Here is a 16,726-nt window from a genome sequence, read left to right on the forward strand (position 1 = left end):
AATGTGGGGCTTATTGAACTGCAGTAGCTGTTAAAAATGTGTAAATATATTACATGTTGTGCATATCGGTGTTGTTTGTTTATTTTGTGCCAATCCTTCTAGGGCAGTTTCCATCACATCACACAGGCTGAACTCTCCATCCTCTGTCTGACTCTCCTGACCCTGCAGCCATCTTGCAACTCACCTTCCAAAATTACTTTTGCACTAGCAAAATAAATGGCATGATGGTTTTCCCCAGACACAGTATACACTATATTCATTCCCCCAGGCAAAGTGCCCTAAAGTTGGAGGGACAAGCAGTAAATCTGCACACCGTTTGAGATAAATTAGACTCAGAAAGGACCAGACTACAGCTCGGGCATCATTACGTCAAAGGTTACCGATGCAGAGTTAACGGGGTGAAAATCAATTACATGCCTGGTTCACCTAATTGATATCTACCACAGCATGAAGATAACACCCAAAGCATTATATTTGTATTGAGCGCGAGTTAAAAAGCCTATTTATATTCAAGAGGGTGAGGACATTTTTGATGGGAAGCACAACCGGCAACTTGAAATGTAAGATTAAATTAAACTGTTTATTTAGAGTGAGATGCCAATGACTGGGGCTGTTCGAATATGAGCGGATGAGCCCAGGCGGACTTGTTACAATGCAGGTGCGCAGCCTCCTTTATGAAAAGCCGACAGAACTACAACATCAAACATCAGAGGGCTCTGATACAGATGGCTCTTTCCAGAGCTTCTGATACTGTCTTCAATCAAGTAGCCCAGAAAAAGGAGAAGACAAGCAATCTTCACCCTTCAGGATAGACAGTGGTCTCTCGTACTCTCCTCACCGCTGCCTGAGATGGTATTGACTCTTCTTACGGGGACCCAGAATAGGAGTGTATTACTGTGATCATAATCAATATAGCTGCAGAGAGATATGACACTCACCCTTGATTGGACACTCTAAGAGCAACACAGGGCCATTTCATCCACATGTAGGTCATCTGATCTAGATAGAGGAAGACATTGTAAGGCAGTATGATGGTGAGAACCAATACATTAATTTTACTTCAAAATACATGTTAAAAAAAAGCAGTTTGTACATGGGCTTGAATATAACTATTCAGTGAACACACTTTAAATTTTACAATTTTGTTTTCAAAATTATTTCTTAAATGTTAAAATATATTTTAGTAATGAAAATGTCAAATTTCTTAAAATCATAAAACATATTCAATTTAACATTTCATTCAAGATTTTAATAAATTACATTTTTGAGAACCTCAAAAACATTTTCTTTTCTTCTGTTCTTCTGTTTCATTTTCTGTGAAATTTTGTTCTGTTTCAGTGATTGTTGCTTTAAAGGGCACGTATTTTACCCCCTTTTTTCAAGATTAATGATAAGTCTTTTGTGTTTCCAGAATGTGTCTTTAAAGTTTCAGCTCAAAACACACATCAGGTTATTTATTATACCTTTCAGGATACTGGAAATTTCTGCTCTGAACACAATGTAGCTGTTTTTGTTGCTAGTTATCCCCGCCCACCGTTCCCTTGTGCCTGTTAGAGTGTGCCTCAATCTCAACCTCAGCTGCGCCAGATAAATAGCACAGTGAAGAAAGCAGGTCTCATATTTGTGAGAAATACTACAGTAAGAATTTTCCCAATGATTATTTGATGTATTTGTTTCGGGAGTTAATTCAAGCATTTCTGCAACGATGAGTCACACACAATGTTGTCACAATGTTGCACACACAGCATGCGCGTTTAACTTTGCACTGTATGATACACATTAATATCCACTGCTGTTTTGATATTCGTTATGTTAATGTACAAAATAAACCAGATTTAACGTCCACAAACCAGGATTGAAGCATCTTCTTTTATAATTGTACTGACATGCGGCTGTGGTGATAAAGTAAAATCACAGTTATTCATTACAAACATGTACTGTTTTAAAAACTGTTTTAAACTTGTAAAACTTATTCTTGATCATGTTTGATGATGATTGATGTTCACAGAGAGCTGAACCGATCTATTAATCCTAGTTGCTTTCGGCACGTCTTGTCTTGTTTATATGATTATACGAGTTACTACCAACCCAGGCTCATTCTGAAAACGTAGTCCCACGGATGTCTCTGGAGACCTCGAAATACGTCCCGGGAGGTACGTATTTGTGCAGTTTTTTTTTTCGCGAATCCGCAAGAGGCCGCTGTGCGCACTTTTTTGCATGTCGAAGGTCTATTACGAGCGACATTCTCGCATAAACCCACTGAAGGCTGCTGTCAAACGACTGTCCGTCCGACTGGCTGAATGATTAACTGGGCAACCGGCCAATCAGCCGATCCACCCTGCTCCTTCTTCCCTAAACTCAAGTGGTTTTACCAGTTGACCAGCCCTTGCTTACTACCCTAAAACCCAACCAACAATTTACAATAAAAAAAGCTGTCCAGAAAAAGAAAAGCCCTCGTCTGATTTTGACCACATTTTTGGATTTGACCACATTCTCAGCCTGTTGTTTACTTGTTCACTTCATTTTTTGGGTTCTGTTTTTGTCTTACCTAATTTCTAGAACTGCTCCTCCCTGGACATGAACCTGGTCGTCGAGAGCTCCTCTCTGCGTCATCAAGTCTGCCGACGTACACGACGAGCTAACCAGACAAACTGGAAAGCCCTCCACATGGAGGTAAGCGGTCAGCTGGCAAGCACAGAAGGGAATGGCATCACACCGCCCAGTAGTGTTTGCTTAAAAAAATGAAATGCAGTCATACGTACCTCAAGCCTTGTAATTCGCTGTCTCCAGAAAGGTCCACGGGACTAGGTTTCCAGAATGAGCCTGGGTTTTGTTACTGAAACCTGAAACCTCTGATGGCATGTACAAGAAAAAATGTAATTCAAAGTGTTTCTAGAGACTGTTTTTAAGGAAGTGCAATTATAAAAATAGAATTTTTTTTTTTTTTTTTTTTTTTTTTACCATTAGAAGCTAGCTATATTCACATACTGTTGTGTGAAATGTAAATAAATTCAAGAGTCTTGGTGTGATTATAGAGTCAGATCTGAATTTTAATAGCCTTGACAAAGCAGTAAGTAAATCAGCATACTATCATCTCAAAAACATTGCAAGAATTAGATGCCTTTAGTGAGGACTTAGAGAAACTTGTTCATGCTTTTATTAGCAGAAGGGTGGATTGCTGTAATAGACTCCTCACTGGCCTTCCCAAAAAGACAGTTGCAGCTCATCCAGAAAGCTGCTGCCAGGATTCTGACCAGAACTAGAAAATCAGAGCACATAACACCAGTCCTTAGGTTCTACTCTGGCTCCCAGCTACATTCAGAATAGATTTTAGAGTATTACTACTTGTCTAAAAATCACTAAATGCCTTAAGACCTCAATACATTACAGATATGCTCACTGAATACAAAGCTAACAGATCCCTCAGATCTTTAGGATCAAGTAAATTAGAAATTTCAAGAGTTCAGTCAAAGCAGGGTGAATCCGCCTTTAGCTACTATGCCCTTCACTGCAGGCTTCCAGAAATGATCAGATGTGCTCCAACATTAGGCACATTCAAATCAAGGCTGAAAACACATCTGTTTAGCTGTGCCTTTACTGAATGAGCACTGTGCTACGTCTGACAGATCACACTGTAATGTCCTTCTTTTCTTTTTCATTATTCAGATATCTATATTTCAGATGTCTTTTTATCTGTTTTAATCATTTTTTATTATTTTTATTCTTATGTAAAGCACTTTGAATTACCAATGTGTATGAAACGTGCTATATAAATAAATCTGCCTTGCTGCTAGACACCTGTGTTTAAACCCAATATAAAAGTGTTTTCGCATAAAAAAGATCCCCTTTAAAGTATGTACAACGGATGTAATATTCCATCTCTAAAGTGCATGCATGTGACTCAATGAATATTTAAGATATCTTAAAGTGCATTTTGATTCTTATTATTAACAGCTTGTTCTTAATTTTTTTTTTTAAATGTACTCATTTTTGAAAACCAAATCTGTGTTAATTTGCATAACTGTTTCTAATTGTTATACAATCAGTAAATGTTAACTTCAACCTGGGTATAACATGGGTTAGTGAGCTTCCATTTAGCACTTTTTCCTCCAAGATCAATAGTCTTTTTTTTCCACACAGTGCACTCAGTAAGAAGCTGAATTACTTGCCTACGTATCTCCTGTAAAAAGCTGTTGTTGAACTTGCCGCAATTTGCAGGCTTTGATTTGCCCACTCTCAGGCCACGTGGGGAATTCAACTCCGAGACCGCAGTGATGAAGAGGAGATAGCGGAAGCACACACGCATGGAATTTCATTAAATCGACACTGTGTTTTCATTTGCCAGAAATGCAGCTCTTCCTTATCAGCGGATTACCTATGAATGAGCTCTATTCTGCGTCCATCAATCTGGGGAGCTTTCACCTCTGCTCTGAGATTGCGGGGCCGGAGATAAGAGAGTGGGCATGACTATGCAATTACACACTTTATTTTATTTTCCATCCAGGACGAAAATGAAAAAGAAAACCCATCTCGGACTCTAAATCGCATTATCGCCGTCAGGGAATTTATGACACGTGTTTAAGATGGAGCGAGGAGATAGGAGGCTGCCAAGAAAGCGTTTCGGTACAGCTGAGATTCGGAGGAGAAATTTGAGAGCGCTACCGTAGAGAGGTGATCGATGGCGGGTCACAGTCAGGAGAGAAGTAATGCAGGCACTCGGAGACAGATAGGGCCAGCATTAGGATCACAAGGGTGGACTGATAAGCCTTTGCCCTCTTTTCAGGTCGAGACCACACAGTTGCACAGCAACAGCAGGGCTCTTCAAAAACACCACCCTGCTGCAATCTGCAGGCAGCTCAACTTCCGCCAGGGGCTCGCTGTGAGTCAAGCAGACACATGGAGAGAGGAATGATTGGCGTGATACATTTAATGGGATTATAGATTACTATGTGACAAATGCAGCTTCGGACTCATAAATAGAGCAAACAGCCAACCCCGGCCATGTCGTACGTTTCAGAAGGATCAAATAAGGTCAACGTTTATTCTGCGTCCACAAATCATTAAAATGGAAAAGCTATTGGGCTGTTGGCAAGGTATCAGCAGGAGGGATGGCGAGAGAAGAGAAAGAGAGGAAGATTTATGCATGGCTAAATCAATTGTGAATGCAAATGTGCTGAGCAGCAGACTCAAGCGACCTAGGGAGGAGTCCAACTCCCTCAATTATGCAATTATGATTCATCAGAAGAATTCTCTCTTAAAATCCTGAAAATCAATGATATGCACTGCGGCTCCGGGATCCAGCACCCCAATCGGGTCAAATAAGCCTAAACTGCAATTAAATCCCTCTCATGCAGTTTCACATTCACAAAAAAAGCTAGATCTATTTGAAAACCCCTTTTCTTCAATACAGAAAAAATTTGCAGCTCATTAGAAAGGTGTAGACTTTTCATATGATTGTACTCCACGAACTTTAAAGAGATTAATCAAACAGGGTTTTATTCCATGCGTTGGGCTTTCACCTGAAATCTGCTTGAGAAACTGCTGAGACAGGAGCGCTAAAACTGCATTCTAAGCTAATGAAACATTTACCAACATTTTCATGGCTGAGGGGACTGGAGGCAGCTCATCTATGCGAGACTTATCAGCTGAACAAATCTGTTTCCAATACGCCGCGTCCAGGCTATTTAGATCAAGAGGGGTGTTTGAATTTTGGTTAAAAATAACAAGCCAGCTGCTACATGAAAAGAGTCTACTGGGGAAAAGCTGATTGGACCACGTTTTTAATTTACAGGCAAGAAAAAAAAAATGGAGTAAAAGACTGGTTGGAGCTTACTATAACACTTTTTTTTAAAAATAGGGTGTAGTGATTTTAACATACAGTAAATACACTTTATTGCAATAAATCTCCACTTTGGTCATCACAGTGGCACAGTGGGTAGCACAATAGCCTCACAGCAAGAAGGTCACTGGTTCTAGCCCTGACTGGGTCAGTGAACATTTCTGTGTGGAGTTTGCATGTTGTCCCCGTTTGCATGGGTTTCCTCTGGGTGTGCTGGTTTCCCCCACAAGTCATATGGTACAGGTGAATTGGGTAAGCTAAGTTGCCCATGGTGTGTGAGTGTGCATGGGTGTTTCCCAGTGTTGAGTTATGGCTGGAAGGGCATCTGCTGCATAAAACATTTGCTGGATAAGTTAGTGGTTCATTCTGCCGTGGCAGAATAAAGGGACTAAGCCAAAAAGAAAATAAATGAATGAACAGATTAAATCACCACTACATTGAAAAAATGGATTTCAAAGGGCTCTACTAGCATTCATTCATTTTCCTTCAGCTTAGTCTCTACTTCAGAGGTTGCCACAGTAGAATGAACCGCTAACTATTCCAGCACTTGATTACACAGTAGATGCCCTTCCACCTGCAACACAGTGTTGGGAAACACCCATACACACTCATTCACTAGGCCAATTAGGGCCCAGTTTATACTAATAGGTTTTAGTTTTAAAATGGCATTTTAGAACGAAAATGATCCATGTCCACGCTGGTGTTTCATCTAGCATTTCTGAAAAGGTCTCCGTTCACACTATAGTGCTGAAAATGCACATCACATAACCACATACACTCTGGCATGCGCTGCAGTGTATGCGGATGTCTGAGCACCAGTCAGTCAGCAGGGGCTTTGAACACACCTCCCCAGGTGAGAGCAGCGCACGTCGGACAGTTTATTAAAGATCTATCGCTGAATGTCTCTGTTTTGTTATAAATATGCATACATTAAAGATAACGGTCATCTAAATATGTAGCTACATGAAGCCTCAACATTTTTAGAGTTTAGTTGTTAATATCAAATAGAAAATAGCCAGTTCCCTATATCATGTCTTCATTTTATAGCTAAGATAGTGTAACAACGTAGCCAGGGCTATTTGAATAAGGTTTTAAGTAGCCTACACTGTTCCCTTTGAAGGTTTACCCGATGTGTCCTTGGGAGTTTTTTACATATAAAACTTGCTAAGTCTGAATTAACAAGAAAGGAATGCAAGACTGAACTTTGTGCACTTAATATTGAGAAAAATGCCCAATCAGATGTCTGTAGCCATGCCTCTGTTTTCAGATGTCTCCATTTTCCCCCATCCATACAGATACAGAGCAGCAGCACTTTAAAACAAATACAGCCTCTCCAAAATGCTCCATTTTCGGCGCTCACAAACTCTGGGCTAGTATGGACCAAAGACAAAACCGTAGCAAAACTATTAGGGTAAATTGTGCCTTAAGCTGCCTTTCCATTGCACACGACAAACAATAAGCGACAGACCGAAAGTCATTCATTTCCAATGAAGAGTCGTCCAGGAGCTTCTTGGAGATCCGATCATATCCATATGTGGAAAATTTGGATCCAATTTGATCTGCAGATTCATTAAAATATTTGAACTCTTTTTTTTTTTAATTTAGAAAAAAGTCTACATTAGGAAAACATTTCTATTCATAAATGAGAGATGAATTTATTTTAATATTGTCTCCACATTTCCTCCAATTTTTTTTTTGTTTTTTTTTTTTTTTGTGGTCTATGACTTTCTAGTATTCTTTCATTCAACCATGGCAAAAGTGAAAACTCTGTGCGAATGCCACAAGGGGGCGTATTCTGACAGTCATGTCCGAATGTCAGTGGAAAGGTTTGCTTTAGTTTATTCAATTCACCTATAGTGCATGTCTTTAGACTGTGGAGGAAACCAGAGCACCTGGAGGAAACCCATGCCCATGCAAACTCTACACATAAATGCTAACTGACCAGCCGGTACTTGAACCAGTGACCTTCTTGCAGTGAGGCGACAGTGCTAACCACTGAGCCACTGTGCCACCCCTGGCATTCATTATTATAAGTGTTATTATTAGTCTCATACTACTATCTACTATTGTTGATGTTTTGTTATGCTGCATTTAGCCAGTTTCTTTAAATCAATAGCGCTCATTACATTTTATTTCATAACTAGTGTTGCAATACGTCTGAACTGACAGCTATGAAAAAAACATGTCAGCTTCCGTTAACAGCGAAAGCATCTGTCATTCACATGAATTTTTAAATCAAAAACCTTGAGATCAAATAAATATGAGTTTGAACTCAAAAGTATGTACTGTAGAAGAAAAGAAAAAATACTGGGCATAAAAATCACTTTAAACCACAAGTGTTTTTCTTGTTGACAATTCCGCACAAAGAGATATGATCATTCTACTTCTCAGACACAGAGGGAACTCTACTGAGCATATGCTAAATAGGTGTCATCACTTCAGCTTGTTTGTGATTGAAGAAATTTAGTGCTAGAATTGCCTGCTAAAAAGCAATCATTGAAACAGCTCAACAGAGAACAGAATTCCATAGCTGCAAGACATTTCACACTATACTGCAAAAGCACATGTAGACTCAACTCTCATGAGCACCACTTTGTTTAGATTTTCAACCATTTTCTAGATAAACAGCTGGTTATGAGAATCGCAAATTTCCAAGTCAACACTGAAACATCAGCAATAACGTTGCAATTAGAAGTGTTCAAAAATCATTTAAATGTTCACTTCAGAGTGACAGTCAGCTGAGAGAGCAATCGCTCATCCTGACCTAGTGTGCTAAAATGAGCTCATTACATATTTAATATGATAACTTAGTTCCTATATCTGTCACTCTTAGACCTGACAGTTTGTAGGTCAGAGGATAAAAGCATGCCATAAATGACTGTTAAAGTATGACGTATTTGTCTAGCAGTAATGTTTTCACATTAAATAATGGTTCAGGTGTATAATACTACCCGTCTAATAAATCATAATAATAACCGTATATCTAAATTTAAAAGTGGTGGAGACAAAAACAGTAAAAGTGTATAAATGATTCCATTGATAGTTCAAATTGTGCAAAAGAAAATATATTTAACCAATGTTTACACTGCAAAAAATGCTTTTCTTACCTAGATTTTTTGTCTTGTTACTAGTCCAAAATCTACAAATTCTTAAATCAAGAAGCATTTTCTAGACAAGCAAAACATATTGTCTTGTTTTAAGAAATATTATTCCAAAATTAAGTGCGTTTTTCCTCAGATCAAGCAAAGTAATCTTGTTTTTTGATTTGTGATAAGATTATTTTGCTTACGCCATTGACAGATTATTTAGCTTAATTTAAGGAAAAACTCACTTCATTTTGGCATATTATTTCTTAAAACAAGACAATATGTTTTGCTTGTCTAAAAAAATGCTTCTTAATTTGAGAACTTTTAGACATTTGGACTAGAAACAAGACAGTGTATTAAAGGCATAGTTATCCCCAAAATCTTTGAGTTTCTTTCTTCTGTTAAAACACAAAAGAAAATAGTGTGAGGAAATCTGAGGACCTGTAACTACAGACCTCAATAATATATATATATATATATATATATATATATATATATATATATATATATATATATATATATATATATATATTTTTTTTTTTTTTTTTTTTTTTTTTTTTACTAGGAAAGTCAATGGTTACAGGTTTTTGACCATTGATTTAAAGTGGGGTTTAAAGTAAAGAATGAGTAAATGACAAAATTTACTGGGTGAACTAAAAGGTTAAACCCAGGCTCACTCTGAAAACCTACCTCTATATACATTACTAGAAAGCACCAAATACATCCCAGCAGCTACATTATTTCGCAGTTTTTGTTTTCGCAAAACCACCAGAGGCCAATGTGTATGCTTTTGAGATCTCAAATTTCTCTCGTAAGTGCCATTTGTGCCTGCTGTTCTCACGTAAATACACCAGAGTTCGCTGTTGACTGACTGAACGAACGACTGATTGACTGACCCACTCTCCTCCTTTCCTAAACCCAACCAATTGTATTGATTGACCCACCCACCCACTTCCCTAAACAATTTTCAAAAGCAATCCAGAAAAAAAAACTCAGATTTTTACCACGTTTTTACCAAACTTGACCTGGTCAACTTCTTTTCTCTGTGTGACGTACATTGCGAACTAATGGGACAAACTGGTAACAGTGGGAGAGCCGTCCATACGGAGGTAAGCGGTCAGCTGGTAAGCACGAAATGGAACATCCTCATACCACCATGTACCGTTCATTTTAAAGATGAAATACAGACTTAAGTACTTATGGCTACATACTGTAATGCACAATCTCCAAACGTATATAGAGCAACATTTTTAGAATGTTAAAAAGGTTAGTTCAGCCCACAATGAAATAAAATATTTTATCGAACTAATTCATGCATGCTTTAAAATGTTCATTAAAACCATCATAAAATGTTATATTCACAGATTTAATTCATTTGATGCATATAATGTTTACAGCATTCAAAAATGCTCATGAAAGCTCAAGCATGCTTGCTTGATGCATCCAAACCAATGAGTTTAATTCTGCTGCCGTTCCTTCGCTACGTGATAAGGAGAATAAAATCAGCACATCCCTGGAAACTAGTGTAATATATTAATAATAAAAATCAACAATTTTACAAGCAGACAAACCAATGCACTGAGCTCAATTTCTCCATAGTAAAAGAACTGCACCTCAGAGTTTGTGTTTTGTGTTTGAAGTCGGCTGCCTCATGGGGTTATGGAATTATTATTAATCCAACATTTGAGATGGTGTGAGATGAGATCAGTCCATTAGTTAACCCAGTTAGCTAATCACATCATCTGCTGAAGGTGAAAATAAAGACTTTTTAAAGAGCATCGGGCAGCATGGTGGCTCAGTGTTTAACACTGTTGCCTCATAGTGAGATGGTTTCTGGTCGAGTGCCGGTTGGGCCAGGAGGCTTTTCTCTATGCATTTTGTATGTTCTTCCCTTGTGTGATTAGGTTTTCTCTAGGTGCTCCTTTTACCCCACAGTCCAAAGACATGCAGTAGACAGTGCATCCGGAAAGTATTCATAGCGTTTTACTTTTTCCACATTTTTTATGTCACAGCTTTATTCCAAAATGGATAAAATTCATTTATTTCCTCAAAATTCTACACACAATACCCCATAATGACAATGTGAAAAAAAGATTTTTTGAAGTTGTTGCAAATTTATTAAAAATAAAAACCCTGAAAAATCACATGTACATAAGTATTCACAGCCTTTGCCATGAAGCTCTAAACTGAGCTCAGGTGCATTCTGTTTCCACTGATCATTCTTGAGATGTCTCAGCAGATTGATTGAAGTTCACCTGTGGTAGATTCAGTTGACTGGACTGGACTGGAGTTGAAAAGACATACACCTGTCTATATAAGGTCCCAAGGTTGACAGTGCATGTCAAAGCACAAACCAAGCATGAAGACAAAGGAATTGGCTGTAGACCTACGAGAGAGGATTGTCTCGGGGCACAAGGTTGGGGAAGGTTACAAAAACATTTCTGCTGCTCTGAAAGTTCCAATAAGCACAGTGGCTTCCATTATCCGAAAGTGGAAGATGTTTGGAGCCACCAGGAGCCACTTCCTGGAGCTGGTCGACCATCTAAGCTGGGTGATTGGGGGAGAAGGGTCTTAATCAAGGAGGTGATTAATAACCCGATGGTCACTTCAGCGTTTTTCTGTGGAGAGAGGAGAACCTTACAGTAGGACAACTATCTGTGCAGCAATCAGGCCTGTATGGTAAAGTGGCAGACGGAAGCCACTTTCCACCTGGAATCTGCCAAAAATGCATCTGAAGGACTCTTAGACCATAAGAAAAAAAATTCTCTGCTCTGATGAGACTGAAATTGAACTCTTTGGAGTGAATGCCAAGCGTTAGGTTCGGAGAAAACCAGGCACCGCTCATCACCGGGCTAATACCATCCCTACAGTTAAGCATGGGGGTGGCAGCATCATGCTGTGGGGATGTTTTTCAGCAGCAGGAACTGGAAGATTAGTCAGGATAGAGGAAAAATGAATGCAGCAATGACCAGAGACATCATGAATTAAAACCTGCTTCAGAGTGCTCTTGACCTCAGACTGGGGCGACGGTTTATTTTCCAGCAGGACAATGACCTAAAGCACACGGCCAAAATATCAATGGAGTGGCTTCACAACAACTCTGTGAATGTCCTTGAGTGACCCAGCCAGAGCCCAGACCTAAATCATATTGAACATCTCTAGAGAGATCTTAAAATGGCTATACACCCCATATATATCCCATATATACCCCTATACTCCCATCCAACCTGATAGAGCTTGAGAGGTACTGCAAAGGGGAATGGGCAAACATTCGCAAAGACAGGTGTGCCAAGCTTATGGTTTCATCATATTTAAAAAGGCTTGAGGCTGTAATTGCTGTCAAAGGTGCATTAACAAAGTATTGAGCAAAGGCTGTGAATACTCATGTACATGTGATTTTTTCAGATTTTTAAAATTTTAATAAATTTGCAACAATTTAAAAAAAATCTTATTTCACATTGTCATTATGGGGTATTTTGTGTAGAATTTTAAGGAAATAAATTAATTTAATATATTTTGGAATAAGGCTGTACCAAAAAGTGAAGCGCTATGAAGACTTTCTGGATGCACTGTAGGTGAAATGTGTAAATTAAATTGGCTTTAGTGAATGAATGAATGAATGAATGAATGAATGAATGAATGAATGAATGTGAATGAAAGAGTGTGTGTGAATTTCCCAGCACTGGGTTGTGGCTCGAAGGGCATCCACTGCATAAAACAAATGCATGGATTAAGGTTCTGTGTTAATTGCAGTGAGCCTATGATGGATTTCCATCAATTGCTGAGTTTCTGTCTGTCCTTGTAATAAATTTCTTAATTTTAGCTTGATTAGGTCTTTGTGTATTGAGCCTGCTGAGGGGGAATTTGATCAAAGCCTGGAGTGAAGTGAAAGCACGTTCTACTCTCTACTAAAGATTCTCAAAAATTGCTCTGCTGGGGATTCACTCCGGGATTATTTAGATTCCCGCTCACGAAAAAAAAAAATAAATAAAAAACTGCTCTGTCCACTTAATTTGAATAGTAATTATGTTAAATTAACAATTATTAATTTTAGTTTTTTATTTCATGAACACAGCATATAAAAACTTATATTTAATGGTTTGGGAATTATTCAACACATCTAACATAGATAAACAGAGTTTTGTAAATATGTAAAAATTTACACCAAAGTGTGTGCATCTTACCTTTCATTTTCTGAGTGTAGAATGTTAAAAAACTGAGACCATTATAATTTAAATAAAGTGTTGATTAAAGGAATATGGCCTATAAAAAATTCAGTAAAAAGATTTTTTTTTTCATTTTAATTTATCCATATGTCAGTGGTTCATTCCGCTGTGGCGACCCCTGATAAATCAGGAACTAAGCCATAGGATAGTGAGTAAAGAGCATCAAGAAGTTTAAAAATGTGTTCCCATTTAGTTTCCCCAAAACAGCATAATTTGGATCAAAGCCTAAAAGGAGCAGTTTCAAAAAGTTATAATTATTTGTGTGGTATTTTGAGTTGAAACTCTAGGGACATCAGAGACTTATTTTACACCTTGTAAAAAGGGGCATAACAGGTCCCCGTTAATTGGCTGTTTATTTTTTAAATATTACAATTTTCACATGTTAATCTGGTCCACGACATGAACAAATTATTAATTTAAAAAGCTCTCATTATTTATAACTCATTAACATTCTACAATCTCCATTTCTTAACATTAGTAACTAAACTCATGAAAAGAAAAGAACAACATTTAGTTAATCTTTGGTGATGTTAATTTCTTAGTAAATGTTTAATAACTCATTCAAATCAAAATGCATAATTATTTTATTAAATGGAGTTAATAATTAATACAGTTCAGTTGTATTTTTTAAACTAATATTAGCATAGAACTAGCAATATATGTGATTATTTTTTAATGCATTACCTAATGTTTACTAATGAGACCTTATTGTAAAGTTTTACCTGTTGCACTTTATAATCCTTTTGCATTTTTTGTTTATGTTTAAATATTTGTTTACACTGAACCTTATTATACCTGTTAAAGTAACAGTGGCTATGTTTACATGGACATCAGTAATCAATTACTTGCCCAAATCTACAGTAAATAAGACAATATTTTGATTAAGGTGTTTACATGAGTTGCTTTTTGAATGTTCCTTCATGATCCCGTTTTAAATGTTATAGCAAAAAATTCGATAAATGTCATAGTGGCACCATGCTATCCTCATTTCCTCCAAAGTGTCATGTAATTTCGCGTGTTTCATTTTTAATTTGTCAACTTTAACTGCAGTTTGGCACTTTCACTTTCATTCAGGAACATTTCATGCATGCCCCCTGTAACAAACGAGAAATTGGATGCAATTATGAACTGCTGGATGTATGAACAACTATGTTGTTTAAATGGAATTTGATACCGCATGCCGTATAGGAAGAAAAACCTCCGCATCTTGCGATGCAAGTGTCTGTGGTCCTTCACTGACTCGGTAGGTGCAGAGAATAATATAAAACAGCCATGTGTGTATAAACTATTCTGTCGCAAAACACTGTGGAAAGTCCTATATGACAGTAATAGTTTGATTGTCTGTACTGCACTTCAATTATGCAAATAATATTGGCATTATTATTGACAATTTAGTCCAAATGTCTTAATTCGATTTATGATAGTTCGATTATGACCTAATCATATTACATTAATAAAAAATTTATGTTTACATGGTAGCCGCTTAATCAAAGTATTGTCTTAATCGTATTAACATTGGATTATTGGTGTCCTTGTAAACATACTCACTTTTGCAGCTTCCCAGCAAGCATTTTTTTTAAAGATGTCTAATAGACATCTAATAGATGTCTAAACATAGTCATCTTGGCTTAAACAAGACTAAATTTGGGCTGTCAGTGAAAATCTAATATGTCAAAGAATAGGCCAAAGCTAGACTAGTCATTAAATAATTAGAAAGGAATGACTACACATATAAAGTCTGTCTAATCTGTCTATTGACTACTAGTCTAGTTTTGGGCTGTTCTTAGATGTCTATTGAATTTTCACTGACAGCCCAAGTTTAGCCTTGTTTTAGCCAAGCTGTCTACATTTAGATGTCTATTAGACATCTATTAAACACAAAATTGTTTGCTGGGTTGGGTTGATATTGTGATATTGTGATGCTTCAGAAATGAATCACAAAATAATTTGATACCGTCATAAGTCTATTTTGGGGTAAACTACCCCTTTAGATGTTTCACTTCCTTTGCACTATGAGGAAAGTAACACATGATGCTGCTAACAAGCTGAACAAAAAACTGTTGCCAAAAACGGACGTCACAAAAACAACAGGAGCAGATAACTTGCCAAAAACCTGAATTACTCCTATGCGTTCATGAGGATGATGGACCACTACTTAACATTGGAGAAGAGGGGGGTCTGAAAAATGCTAGGCCTATGCTCACGATTTTGGCCTTTAAACAGAGGCTTCCTGCAGGCTTCACCTCTGATGGCCCCATCGATTTGATGCAGGCGCCCAACAACCGGCTGATATGAAAGACATTTGTGTTATGAGGGCTTTCTAGTTGAAGGGCAGTGTTTATGTGGAATAAGAGCCTCAAGGACAATATTTACTTAGCCTCACTTTGGTAGAAAATGTAATAAACCGGAACAAAAAACAAAGCACAGATCCTGTCTTCATAACACAAGATCAAATTATGTAATCGTGCATGTTCATGTCAACACAAACCAGTTCCGTTGATAGAAAGAAGTACCTACATCTTATTTCCATGGACTGGAAATATAATTCAACTGATTTCACATTATGCTGTGCCGAATATTTGTAACAATCTCATTATTCATCAAGACGCAAACATAAATGTGTATGGATTTATCAGCTTTTGACTGCTTCAATCGTTCGAGGAGAATAGATTGATTTATTAGTGAAAATTCAACTCAGCAGAAATCTATATGACATTCTTTCCAGTAAGGAGTCATCAAGGACATTTATTCAGATGGTAAAATCCTTCACCAAAAAGCACTCACATTCAGCCATTACAAAAGAGATTTATAATGGTTGGCGGATGTATTATCGCATTGCAGAATCGATACAATGCATTGTTTTTTACGTGCTAACTGAATTGTGCTGTATTGTGAAGAGCAAGCAGAGCAGACTGCAAGCAAAAGAGCTTTGCACCAAATCATTTGGATCTGGACATGTTTCATATACAGTTAGCATTAGCAAGAAAAATGGCTCAATAATGAACAGTTTAACACCCAAGCATGTCAGGGCCATGGCCTAAGCATGAGCACATTAGTGCCACAGTCTGAGCCAAGGAAATCTAATGAACAAAGAGTCAGCTATCTGTTAAAATTCCCATTCATCTCAATGGCACATGCTCATTTATGCATCTTATTGTTGCATCTGCTCAGTGATTTTGTTCCCCTTAAATGTTCTTGTTGCAATTTGTTGCAATGTAATTACTTTTTAAGTTTGGCAAACTATAGTAGCATACAATTCATATACAATCTCATTCATGCACTGAAAAAGATAACTCTTAAGATTGACTTTAAAAAATCCTTGTAACAATTTGCACTAACACAATTTAAGTAAATTTTACATTCTTTTATCAGATACAATTAACTTGTCAATATCATGTCAAATTTACTTAATGTTTAATCGAACACTCCTAAATTAACGAAGTAAAAGTTATTTGACTATCTTACATTTTGAGTCTATATTTATTCAAATTAATCAAGTAATGTGAAGTTCATGTTTTAGCAAAAGATAATTTAAATAAATCTTATTAGTTACAAATTAGTATATCTGGCATAAC

At 37.3% G+C, this 16,726-nt stretch overlaps 1 long non-coding RNA gene across 1 annotated transcript in view; it reads right to left on the reverse strand.

Annotated features, from left to right (window-relative positions):
- Positions 1 to 3,033: 3,033 nt before the first annotated feature.
- LOC141376820 (uncharacterized) overlaps positions 3,034 to 16,726 on the reverse strand; it is a 72,010-nt gene continuing 58,317 nt past the window's right edge. Inside the window, exon 3 of the long non-coding RNA XR_012388049.1 lies at positions 3,034 to 4,877. This is a non-coding gene — a long non-coding RNA (uncharacterized lncRNA). The remainder of the gene's footprint in view (positions 4,878 to 16,726) is intronic.

This window comes from Danio rerio, chromosome 12 (genome assembly GCF_049306965.1).
Source record: "Danio rerio strain Tuebingen ecotype United States chromosome 12, GRCz12tu, whole genome shotgun sequence".
Taxonomy (NCBI): domain Eukaryota; kingdom Metazoa; phylum Chordata; class Actinopteri; order Cypriniformes; family Danionidae; genus Danio; species Danio rerio.